This window comes from Dermacentor silvarum, chromosome 8 (genome assembly GCF_013339745.2).
Source record: "Dermacentor silvarum isolate Dsil-2018 chromosome 8, BIME_Dsil_1.4, whole genome shotgun sequence".
Classification (NCBI taxonomy): domain Eukaryota; kingdom Metazoa; phylum Arthropoda; class Arachnida; order Ixodida; family Ixodidae; genus Dermacentor; species Dermacentor silvarum.
Window position 1 is genome coordinate 82,326,349 of NC_051161.1, and position 11,425 is coordinate 82,337,773.

Consider the following 11,425-nt stretch of genomic DNA (forward strand, 5'->3'; position numbering starts at 1 on the left):
AAAGCCAGGGGCAGTATTCTGTAATGATTCATTTTATTTTCGATTCTTCCTGCTTGTTGTCGCTGGCTTGCATGAAGCTGTGAAGGCATCAAGCATTCAGTGCAATGGATGATAAAAGGAAAAGAAAAAGTAACGAATGAGATGAAAAGATTTCTTGCAGAATGTGCTCCAGGAGTGCTTCCACAGCAGTAGCCATCAGGTATTTAACTACTCGCAGAAAATAGGGATTTTCAGGTGGTCCTGTCGCGCTTACTGTAATATCCTAAATCATTGCCCATGCCCGAGATTCCCTGCTCCCTTCTTACTGCCAAATATCAATCTCGTAAAGTACACTCGGAGCTTGCTTATCCGTGAAAAATACGCACCTCTGCACATTTGGGTAACTTTAGAGGCTGTATGCATAACTTGTGTGCCTGTTCAATTAGTCATGTCCTCATAAAAACACACATCCAGTATATATGCAAGCCAAACCGTCAACTGAATTTGCAAGTGACACTGGTGCAATGACATTGCTTGAAAACCTTGAGAGCTTCAAAGCCAGCGGCACCAAGTTTATCTAGACAATTCACTTCGTGCAATGTGTTCAATAGGACAACAGATTACTGTGCCCGCCAAATGTTCTTGAAATACCTCAACTATTGGTAGTGTTTGGTATATATCCTTCATCAGTTCGTGAACTTTTGCAGCTTAAGACACCAACACTTCATCATCCCTTTCTGCAGCAAATTGCAGGGGGTTGTTGGGATGGGCATTGACTCAAGATATTATAATAAAAGTGCCAGTATTCGCAAAGCCACCTGCAAGCTAGAACGGTTCACGGGGATGGGTGCAAGTCTGTTGTGATAGCATATGAGATGTTAGGGGAAGCATCAGCCAATCACAAGGGTTTTTGCAGACCAAAAACTTTGAGAATCCTACCTCTGGCCTTCATAATAAGCTAAACGATTTGTGATTCACTCGGGTAATTACTACTACCATGGCTTGGTGTTCTCAGTGATTACCCTTGAATTTCATTACTGCAAATAAAAAACAACAGAAAGAAACGGAGGTTGTATAATAATTATAGTACAGTGTCTTGCTGGGAACCTTTTTTGACGAGATCACATTCACTGTACAGATTGTGTCATGTGGGAGAACCTCTGTCAGCAGAGGTTCTAGCAACTATCTTCGTAGATCACGCCACAGCTCTGCAGAGCAGCTAGTGAATAGAAATTGTGCCACTGACAAAAAAACAAAAGCAGATTATTTCTGTGGTTACTGGAAGAAGTGTTCCGATATCCTGGCTTATATTTTTAGGCAAACCAGACATGTCAAGTTAGCGACATATGCACGAAGATTGCATGATGTACAAGACTTGTTTGCCCTGCTGTGCACAACCTTTTTTATAATACAACTCAGCACTGCAACGAAAATGCACGGCGATGTTGTCTCCAGTGTCGTGCACAATGTTTGTTTTTGGTTAGCAAATGTAAGTTGATGGTTAAGGAGGTTATTGACCAAATATTATACTGGAACATTTAATTTTTGCTCCTTTTCTGAGAAATTGGACTGCAGATTAATCAACAAAACCTAAGCAGCAGCGTTATGCCCATGCAATGCTGGTAAGAATAATGGCATTAAGTACTGATAACCATATGAGGCTTTTAATGCTGTTGATTTCACAGCAGGTACCGAGTAATTTAATGTAATTGAAATGACATCACAAAGATGAAGCTCACTAATGATTAAAGCCAACAAATTATGTGGAGTATGTAAAATAAGAACACGATCTACACATTGATGTCATGTTGTCAATCTAAAAAATTATGTCGCCAATATTTTACACTAATTATTTACCCAATTTTCACGCACTGTGCAATCAGGGGAATACAAAGAAGCTCATTAGGTCAGCGATGCATCTACTGCAAAGGCTTGTGCCTTTCAATATTTGTGGACAACACAATCCAGATATGACATTTAAACTTTACACCACTCACAACTTACTGCCATAAAGCTTGCCCATGCAGCATCGGTTTCAATGCAGTAAGCTTCATGCATGGAATACTGCGATACAATTATCGGTCAAAAATAGCAATGTTTTTTTTTTTTTGTTAAAAGGTCCTTGCATTTCAGTAAGTGTACAAAGTGGTAGTCATGACCTGGCAAAGTTAGCAACTGTTTTACTGTCTGACAAGGAATGTGATGTCAAATTAAAAATACTTGAAGATCTCATATTGACTAAATGCATCAAATAGCATGAAAAGAAAGCTATATATAGTTTTCAAGTTTTGCGGCACTGTTCATAATTACTATTTTATGCTACACTGAGGTAGTGAGGACATACCAGTTAGTGAAAAAAACAAGCATTGTTTGTTGCTTCAGAGCTGACAAAGTTAGCGTGCACGTCGACGCATTTCATCATACAGTGCGATGTCTTAGACCAATCAATTGCGCGTAGTACAATTAGTACGACTATACATTTGGTTGAAGCCACATTTCTTGCGAATGTGGATAGCTGTTTTCTTGGTGAAGCCTTCCCTGTGAAAAAGCACATTCATTTGCACTGTTTGTATTGGAAGTTCCAAGGCATGATGTATGTACACCTCCCTGTAGTTTCATTGTGCAGTAATAAAGGTTGATGTCCAGTGACATGCTGTGCGACTTTTGTATCGAACAACGCAAGAATGTCAGACCATCAAACAAGCCGCTCTGCTACAGGCTACCTGCCAAAATGAGTACAGTAGAACACCATTGATGCATTTCTAGTAGCGTTTTTCTTGCTGCTAGTTTGCTTTTGTGCAGTCACAGCATAGAGCCCACAGATTCCCACGTTTGCATTCCCACTTGACATGTCATTGTTCCACGACATTCGCCCATTTTATGTTGCACTTTGGACAGCATAGTGATGCAGCTTAAGTGTTCAATAGAATATAGCCACATTATTGCAAAAGAATGCCATGTGTGATTGACAAAAGACCGTCGTTAAAATGCCCACAAGCATAGAAGAAGCTCAGGCGAAAGTGTCTATAACCGCAGCCATCAATCACCCACCGTTGACATGTCACTAATTATCACCACTGAGAGCGTTCTCCTATCACATTTATTGCATGAAATGCCAAAATCATGCGATCATTGGTCATAACACTACAGTTGCAGCTGAACAAGAAGAATGGGAACTGAGGGGCTTAATTATTTGTTAGTGACAACCATGTCAAGCCAACAGACAATGAAGCTAAGAAAACACAAAGAAAATTAACTGTGGTTTTAATTGAAATGCCGGAATATTAGAGGAAGAGAAACGAAAGTGTGTAAGAAGAGTCACTAGCTATAATATAAGTCAGGAACAAGTGTTGTCAGTATGTTATCAGGAGGCCACTGTTGCTAAAATAAGAACTCAAGGAACTGGTGGTGTGCATAAAGGAGTCTATAGTACATTGAAATATCAAGAGAGAATATTCATCTATTTTTTTTTTTTTGTGCTTAACAGCCAAGGTCCTATCCAATGAAGAGGAGATACTGTGAGGTATACCCAGCTTATGTTTATCATTTTCCGGCGACTACAACATGACAATATGTCTTTTTTACAGGAAGCACTACATCATGCTGTAACTGGCACTCGCATTCCATAAAGGAATACTTTAGGCCAAAGAAGAATAAAACCTAGATTGATAGGTTACCTTCTAAAAACGTTGCAATTTTTTGTTTTATGACAAGAGTTGACGTAGTTTTGAAAGAAATTGTGAATAAAGGGGTCACAATTTTTTTTACATTTCAATTGAACCGTGGTGAAGGAGCATTGCTGCGTAACTGTGCAGGTGATTACAATGGTCGTGCTCTCAGCAGTGTGCCATCTGCAATTTTCAGTAGGAAGCCTGCCAAGAGTCTGCACCATACTCGTGCCAAATAAGCTAAGCTAACAGATAAATGTGAAGAGATGGCATCAGTGATTCTCTAGGAAAGTCCAATGAAGTTTGAATTTTGGTTAAGTGGAAAGGCGATGTAACTGACTTTCTTATCGTCAGTGTTTGACTACAGTTCGCCAATTATAAGTAGGACATGTTACGTCATGGGAGCCCCTACCATATTATCTCAGAAATAGTGCCAATCCTGTGCTATGTTTACATGGTACTGCTCATGCTTACAAAGGCTCTATTCTCATTAAGTGGCGCTTTAAACACCTGAAGCACTAATCACTTCACTTCACTAATCACTTCAGTTTGACCAAATGCTTGCCTTTAGTTTCCCTTTTAACTTGCGTGCAATGTTATGAGTGTTATGTGGACCCAGCTTTAATATTTAGGCAAGCAAGCCATTAGACCTGAGAAATTGCCAAGGTGTACAGCAAAATAATTTGGTGCAGCACATGCCCCAGTAGTCACTGTCAGTGGTTCTTCACGTTAATGAATTTCATTATGTGGATCAGTTGTGATACACCATGCCTCTCACATTATTATAGAAGCACACCTTCTGTCATGCGCTTATGCGACTCTGTACTATTTATTTCTGATGTTTGGTTTGCTTCTATATGCGTTATGCTGTTTTTATTTTTGTGCCAAGTCAAAGTAAGTGGTTATCTTGGTTTTGTTTTTGTGTTTCCTTGTGTTGTTTAGGTAACTGATGAGGAATTTGCCAGATTAAATAAAAATAACCGTCGCAAATGTATGCAATCCAAGCAACTCATATATATATGACCATAAAGCTGTACAAGCTCATATGCTTCGGATGTCCTATAGGCCTTATGCAAAAGTGTAGCCATCTGTCAGCAGAGCAGAACAACTAGCTTGCAGACACCATGTTGGAGGAGTGCACTAGCCATGAAAACATGAGAGCCCACGGTGGCCATTGCATAGGAGTGATCTTTATGAGTGAACGCACCATGGATTAAGTACTTGTTCTGTGTTTGAATTTGAACGTGAACTAGCATTTTATAGCACCAGTAGAGACAAAATTCAAGCAGTCCTTGAGGTAATGTTGTGGCCACACTTCATTAAATTCAGTGAATTATTGGCGATTGAGAAGTCACAGACAGTTCAATACAGCCGTAGTTATAAAAAAAAATGTATCTCAGTTGCTGGTAAGTATAATGTGACTAACATGAACACATTACTGGTGTCTCATGATGGGAAACAACTGACTTATGCTTGGTTTCCAATTGCAGTAATATTGTTTGAGACAATGAACTGTCACTTTCATTCAGTTCTGCACCAGAAAACATTGATCGAGCCTCCCCCCATAACATTATTATTACCTAAATAAAATACATAGCACTTGTGATAAAGATGCTACTCCCTACTTCCCTCGCAAAAAAAAAAAAGAAAGTTGTTTTCATGTGCTCCAGCTAAATAATGGGTGATATATTAAAGCAAAGCAGATTCTAAGTTTCAGAGCAAATTGGCACATATACAGACAAATAACAAAATATAAATGTGTGCGTGACTCATCATTTTTGCCATGTGCTCATGTTGCAGTTTTGTGAAGAGCAATTGCTATCATGAAGGAATTAGCATCATTGTAGGCTGTGGTAAGCCAACTGCAACATTGGACCAATCACAATTACCAGTGAAAGGAGCTGAATGATGAATTTTTGTGTGTATTCATATCTTTGCGTGTTACCTAGAGCTAACACGACATTCCTTTTAAAAAGCATTACAATTAAGCGTAAAAGAACGGAAGATTTGCGTGACCTGATTTATTCTGTTTCAGCTGGAAAGACAGAAATTATTTGGCGATCTTGGAGGCCATTTCAAATAGCTAATTGAAGCGAAGTCAGAATGTGTCCTGATCATTTCTTGAAGCACCGGTGTTTTATAGTATATACTGCTTGGAAGACAGAGTAGGCTTACATGCTGGTAACTCAGCTACCAAATGATACTAACGCGGTTGTGGAGAGCTTTTTATTTTTTTGTTTTTGTTGTCTCGGAAGACAAACGATGCTGATTGCGCAATTAAACGAGCAGTTGGCTTTTTTGCTTTCGCTGTAGAACATTAGGTAAATTTTGGGCACTTGATCTATGAATTCTGATTACATGAGACTGACACATGCAAAACATGAGAAAAGGCAGCTAGTAAGTCATCAAGAGAAAAGTACAAAAAGTAAGAATGCACTCATGGACAATTCACAAGCTAGCATACAACTTCTGCAAGAACTTTCTGTGACATTGAAACAATGAAGCAGCATAACCTCGCCTGTTTTATCTAGAAAATTATAATCTGCTTAGCCCAATAATACCATATTGTGCATGTAGAACTGAGCGTCTCAAGCTGCGCTTGCCACACTCTAAGTTACAGGTGATGAGATATGATAATAGTTTATATGATGCTCTCCTTGATCATTTCCAATGGCGCATCCTTCCATAAATTTACTTTGCAACATAAAACAATGAGCTTGATTTAGATCCTAAGTTAGGGTGCAGGACGTGCTTAATCACTCTCCTCTTTCCGGCAGCTCCCCTTAAACATGGCAAACTTACACAAGGTAAGCAGTTTTCGCATAAGGTCAACATAGGTCAAAAGGAAGTCATACCCATAGTCAAGCAACACAAATACCTCGGCCTATACACAAATGAAGGAAAGACTTAGACAAGCACCCACCAAGATAATCTGAAAATAAAGGGGAAGTGGAATGCGGCAATTTAAGACACTGACAAGATAGTGCTTCAACAGCAAAATCATCGTTGAAAGTAATGATGTTTCAAATGTGTTGCACACATCTCGAAACACTTAATTCTGATTGGAATAGTGCTGCAAGTTTGAATAACATGTGGAAAACGTTTTAGTAAAACGAATGGGAAGGTAGACAGTTGCGTGTTCTTGCTCGGTATCAGTATGTCGTTGTATGTAGCGGGTTGGTTCACTTCTTTGATTGTTTTTTACAATGCTTTGCACCAGGTGTTATTCTCAAGTGGCTGGATAGGTGCTTTTCATGCCTGCTGGACATGAAATAGTTGATGTTATCATTTTTTTGATGTTCCCGTAGTGAGTTTTTGCATTGAGTCGACATTCTGCAAACTTGACGAAACTGACTAAAGAATATAAAATTCTTAACCTATTCTGCAGCTGTATGCTTTTTATGATTCTGAAGAATCAAGAAATGCGGTGAAAGTAAGTTTTCAATCAACACAATTAATTGGCGCCTGAAAGGGTTAAAGTGAATGGAAGTATGAACCGGTCAGCAGTCGAGATAAGCAAGACATTTAGAGCATTGGTGAAAAAAAAGCAGGGAAGATAACTATACGACCGGATCCATGACAGCATAGGTAGCAGTGCAATGAAGATAGAGAAGTTCAGAGAAAAAACTAAAAGAAAGAAAGAAACAAAAAAGATTAAGGAGATGCATACGAAAATGCTAGAATGAAAAACATGTATAGCATACCTGGTTAAATTGAACAGGCTAGGTGACTATTTGTCTCCGCCATGTTTCAAAGGGGATGTCATTAGATCATCATCATCATCGTTCCATAGGGGTCTGGTTTACCGCTGCCTGAATTTGACCCGGGACTCCGTAAAATGCATCATTATACCTGATGCAATATATTTGCTACACCAAAGTCTTTTCAAATTTTTTGCAAATGTTTCACAATATCCGGGCTTAGTACTTCTAATGTCCGACACACATGTTCCTGTATGCGTGCCAATGCATTTTGTCAGACCTTTTGAAAATTAATATCTCGAAACTGGTGTAGTCCTGGGCATTCGTTTCCTGTATGCTCCAGAGGCTCTACCAGCACCAGCGTTCAGCTGCATGTTCTGACAGCCCAGTTATACGGATGCTTTGGGGCTGCGATGCGGGCTGCGTTGCCGGCTCTTCTTAGTGATGGTTCATTACCGACGCCGGTTTTCGGTTCTGCTTCTCACTGACGACATGGTCAAGTGGTGCTCTAAGGGCTTGACGCAGGCTGCGTAGCCGGCTGTTCCCTGGCGGGCATTTGATACTCACCATGCCATAAACCATAGGTTGCCATCACCCTCAAAAAACTATTGTGTACTGTCTATACATAGCTTCGCTGTAAAGTTATTGGTGTTAAATGATAGGAAGCTGTCATGCCACCAGAGCCTGATGTAAGCTGCAATCCCCCTGGTGTCTCACAGAGGCCGCAAGTGAGTGGCAAGTCAAAAGGGAGCAGTAAATGGCATAGGTGCATATCTCCCGGGGGGGGGGCACTTGCCCCCCCACTGTCAAAAGTGGGGGGGGGGCAAAGTATGCCATTTGCCCCCCCCCCCCACTTTTGAAAGCGGGCACTTTCGGCTGCATGCTGGAAAGTCCAACAAAACTACAGCTGAAGCGAAATTTTCTTTCGTAATAGAGTGACCATGTCAGCAATGCTGTCCTTTCTACGTATCCCCTGCTTGGGCAGCGAGGATTGTCTTTTGTGTCTCCTCGGGAAGCGCTGTAGCGGAGGACACCCGGGATTCTCCGTACACGCTCGCGTTGCGGGGAAGGCCTGGCGCTGGGCAGTTCCCGCCCTAACAAATGTCAGCTTGCACTACTTACATCATGCGCAGTGTTTTGGAACCCCTATATCCGTATTTGAAAACACAATCAGCTTATTTAACCTGCGGACGAGGGGGAGGTCAGGATAACGTATTACAATCAGCCACGCCCAAAGAGTGGTGTGGTTTACGGCATGAAATCGTTGGATTTTAAAATGTTGACACTATTTAATCTCTGTCCAGAGCCAGCCTACATAGCGTTGCAGTCTCGGTATCTCATCACCATCAAACCACCTAATCAAACCTCTTACAGGTGTAACTGTCGAGTTTCACTGTCTAATTACGACTTATTGTAGATATGTTCGTGAAAGTGACCTTCGTCGAACGTGCAGAGTCATTTAAATACCAATAGAACACCTGACTTGAATTTTTTTCTAAATGCTTGTGTCACTTCTGACTTTGTCGATTTCATTTTCAGGCTGTTTTTAAATAAGAGCTACACTAATAATTTTATCCCAGCCGGAGCAAGAACAGCAGATGTTTTATATTTTGAAAAAATGAGGGCCAATTTTTGGTGGCGTGTATAGAAAATTTGCACTGTGTAGGTTGCTTATGTGCTCCGAAAACAGTTAATGAAGTCTCTTTCTCCCAATTTTTACACGTTATACCCGGCATTTAGATGTTTTCCTCCCGGTATCCTTGGTGAACTATGCGGGGCATTGTGGACTTATTTATTTGAAGTACTAAGAAATGTTCTGAGTGACGAGCGATAAATGTTTATTCTGTGTAGGTTCATTACAGGCTTTGTAGAAAGTATCCATTAGAGCGTTCCAGGGAGTCGTACTGCCGCTAATCGAAATGTTTCACAGACTCCTAAAGCAACTGCATGAGAGACGGTTGAAATTCCGTGAAAATAGAAATAATTTTAGGCGCAATGTGTTGCAAAACATTCTCTTTCCTGCTTTTCATGCAAGTGTTGCAGATAATTACTGAACCCTTGTTTGTCATGTGTCTTCGTGCGTCATACGAGATTCATAGTTTGTTTCTCCAGTGTCCTCTCTGAGCTAAACAAGGCATTTTGTTTATATCTGGGGATAATTAGGGGCATGATATGAGTAATCTGTATACAGGCAATGTTCCAAATGGGTGGTTTAAATGCCCATTTTCCAGTAGAATATGTGTGCAAGTGGTCCATTGCGTTATTAGTCTGTTTTACAAGCGGTGTAAAACTTAGACGTCTGCGCTGGCATAATTACAACTATAACTGAGGTCAAATTTTGAGAATATAAGGGGAACAATACGCCAAGATTGGGTGCAATAGTAAATGCGTGTTGATCAAATACAGGTTTCCTAACCAATTGTTAGGAAGTATCACGCTGCTGCTAGGTTTCCCAAGGTCCAAAGAGAACTCTGCGTTTCAGGTATTCTATACTTTGAAGGAATAGGCAGATTTTAAGTGCAATGTGTCGCGTAGTTTTAATGTTTCTGGCTTATTTCGCGAAAATTGGTAGTATGCTATGGAAACTCTCTGTGCGAAGTTAAATGTGGCTGGATCATACACCGCCTTTTACAGCGTAAGCTGTTATGGACTCATTCCAATAGCCGTTTCTGGTCGCGATGATGCCGCCGCCGCCGCGCCGTAGCCGCTATCGCCAGAAATGCGAAGAAAAAGTACCCGCTCTCCACCGGGATCGAACCCAGGCCCGCTGCGTGGGAGTCGGATACTTTACCACTGAGCCATGCAAGCGCTTGCTATCACGCAGAAGAAAAACTCTCTTTATACGCGCCCAGCGCCTCGCAAGCGCAGACGACCTGAGCCTCCGCCAGTGTGGTGGCGCCATCTAGTTAACGTGCCTGCAACTGCCACGTGCGATGAGATGCGATTCAGACGAGGCGAGCAATCAACGCTATCTCGATGTTAGATTTGCACCATCTATTCTCGGTACCTCTTCGGTACACATTATGGCGTCTCCTCGCAAGGTACGAAGAGCTGCTGAAGAAGCGAATCATAGAGCTACGTGCGCGGCTACAACCAGGCATCAACGGGCTCAGCAGACTGCTGTGCAGAGAGCATTACAACCGCAGCTCGCCGTCGACGCCTACACCGGGCAGACAGTTCAGATCGTTCTCGTCAAAATCGAGGCAATACACTTTGCCGCGAATTCCTTGTTGTGCGTGGTGCCGAAATTGGAGCTACTCTTGCACCGCTCAACCAGCTTACGTGTTACTGTGCTGCGTGTGCCGCGCAGGCCTGTGACTTTTTTTGTAAAAATATTTTTATTCAAGTGTTAAAGCGTGTGATATGGTGGCTATCAGCTATGCTTCCCAGTGTCCCAACACAACTGTAGGTTACAGCAGGTTTATATTTTGTGGGAAGGGGAGAGGGACATGGTAACTGCAATGTGCGACAAAGTTTTTACCTTCCTAAACTAGCTAGAAGCGTTGCAAAAATTACTGAGCCGTAGTTTTTCTATCCCTATTTTCAGGCGTAATAACATGTTCAGAGTTGGTTATAGCGATGTCCTCGGTGAACTAAGCAAGACATTTTATTTACATTTGGCGAAAATAAAGGGTGCATTAAGGACACTATGTAGGTAAACTTTAAAGACAGGGGACTAATCATGACATTTGCAGTAAATTACGCATGCAAATGATCCGGAGCTTTATAAATGTGCTTTGCGAACAAATAATTTATCACGTTGCTCTGGCAGAACTGCGAACTCAACTGATATCAAATCTAGCAGAAATTGAATAAGGAGGGCGAGGGTGAGGGAGGGAAGTAGGGAGTGAGGACACCATGGTAAATGTTATGGCAAAGTAACGTGGGTGTTGATGAATTACTGGCTTTTTAAAGATTCCAAACAAGAAGTGCTCTAAAGGATTACATGCGGGCAAAGTTTCAAATGGTACAATCATATACGGGCAACTTTTTAATGTATGCAATATAATTACAAGAAATTGTAAGTTTTATTGCAACTGTTCGAAAGAAACACCTTCGCTGCAAATCAGGTTGTTG